General features: G+C 47.1%; 1 non-coding gene across 1 annotated transcript; it reads left to right on the forward strand.

Moving 5' to 3' along the window:
* The first annotated feature begins 740 nt into the window (after positions 1-740).
* LOC143266524 (5.8S ribosomal RNA) lies at positions 741-895 on the forward strand. Its single transcript, XR_013041486.1, has one exon. It is a non-coding gene; the product is annotated as a 5.8S ribosomal RNA (ribosomal RNA).
* Positions 896-1,801: the final 906 nt, after the last annotated feature.

The raw sequence follows: 1,801 nt of genomic DNA on the forward strand, positions 1-1,801 counted from the left end.
CTATAAATTTTGTCTTTGGACCAAAGGGAACACCCCCTTTTAGCCTCTCTCTATTTCGTGTTAAACGAGAAACGAAATTTAGAGTGTGACACGGAGGCTTTCACGCGGGGGGTGTCCGGGTAACCGATGGAAATCGAACCACGAAACCGCTTCGACGAACGAAGTCGCAACTTCACGAGAGTCCGCCTGCTTACGACGGACGATATGGTAACGTATCGCTTTACGGACCGGCTGAGAAGCGAAAACGATAGCGTAGTCTCCTTCGTTGGTAGACCGATCTGACGCCGGCCATGGAGTGTCCGTATTGAATCTCGCGATACCGCCAAGACGTCCAATATATGTAAGCAGCGAGCAGGAGACTCTGTGTTACGCGCGACAGCGCGTTTCGTATTTTCCACGGTTTTTGAATGACTTTACCACCCGGAACGGACTGAAAACTCGCCGCACGAAGAGAAATGCGTCACAGAGCGTTGTTTCATCGGCGGTTCTGTAGTTTTATACGGTCCTTTACCCGTCCATGGACGTTATCGTGTCGTCTTAATCATCAATCAGCTCGGGTAAATCTGTGAACAGAGCTATGACGGGACGACGTCCGAATACCGATACTCGATCTTGCGCTTGGATTGGAGTTAGTATTCTATGGACAATCGAACGAATTTATAAACCAGGTTAAATAAATCACGTACATACTGGTTTTCAGACGCTGAGTTGTTAAATATGAACAAAAATTTTTATACGATTACCCTGAACGGTGGATCACTTGGCTCGTGGGTCGATGAAGAACGCAGCTAATTGCGCGTCAACGTGTGAACTGCAGGACACATGAACATCGACATTTCGAACGCACATTGCGGTCCACGGATACAATTCCTGGACCACGCCTGGCTGAGGGTCGTTTATATAACTAAAGACTGCTTGCGTTTGCCTTTAGCAGCAAAAGGTTTTCTCTTCATTGTTAAATTTTTTTCGGTACCGCTCGTCGTTCGACTAGATAAAACGAAACTGTTAAACGCCGAAAAGTCGAACGTTTCGGAGCGGGATCCGATGGTCGAACGCGAGAGAGAGAACAACTTGCGAAATTGGCGAAAACGTACGAGCGATGGTTGGACATTTCGTCGGCGTTTGACGCGGAGAATGTTAAATGGAACGTTCGTGTCTCGCCCTCTCTTTGCTAGTGTTCATTTTTTTCACAGGCGACAGAAGAACATTTTCGTATATCTCGCAATTCTTAGTTTTTAGGATCTTCTCGGCGGAATGCGCTTATCTCGGCTTGCGTGAGTCGTGGTTTCTAGTTAAACCCCTAAAAGAGACCATATACGACCGCCCGTGAAAGAGCGCTCCCGAGTCGAAAACACCTAACTACAGAAGGATATTTAGACGAGAGAGAAAATGATTCTTCGCCCTGCGAGAGAATTGTTAGACACCAATTGAAGGAAGCAAGCCGAGAGTAGAGCGTGTTTACGGCGTTTCTCCGCGCTCCCGACGTTGTCTGAAATGATTGTCGAATTTTTTTTTCGACGGTGCGAAAGTTTATACAACGAGGGGAAAAGTTAAAAATAAACGTGCGACGGAAGCTCTTTCACGGTTAAATTATTACGAGATCGTAGCTTCGCCACGTTTTTTTTAACATTTACAAGCGCAGATCGCTTCGTTGTCGTTGATTAGAAGCGGAAGACCGCGCGATCCCAATACGGGTTCCGGTCGTCCAGTCCTCGAAGTGCATAATTGTGCCGGACGGACGTTGAAAAACCCGGACCGATCGAACGATAAACGCTTATTTGGTGATCGTCTTGCGAGAGTC

This window comes from Megachile rotundata, unplaced genomic scaffold (assembly GCF_050947335.1).
Source record: "Megachile rotundata isolate GNS110a unplaced genomic scaffold, iyMegRotu1 scaffold1281, whole genome shotgun sequence".
NCBI lineage: Eukaryota > Metazoa > Arthropoda > Insecta > Hymenoptera > Megachilidae > Megachile > Megachile rotundata.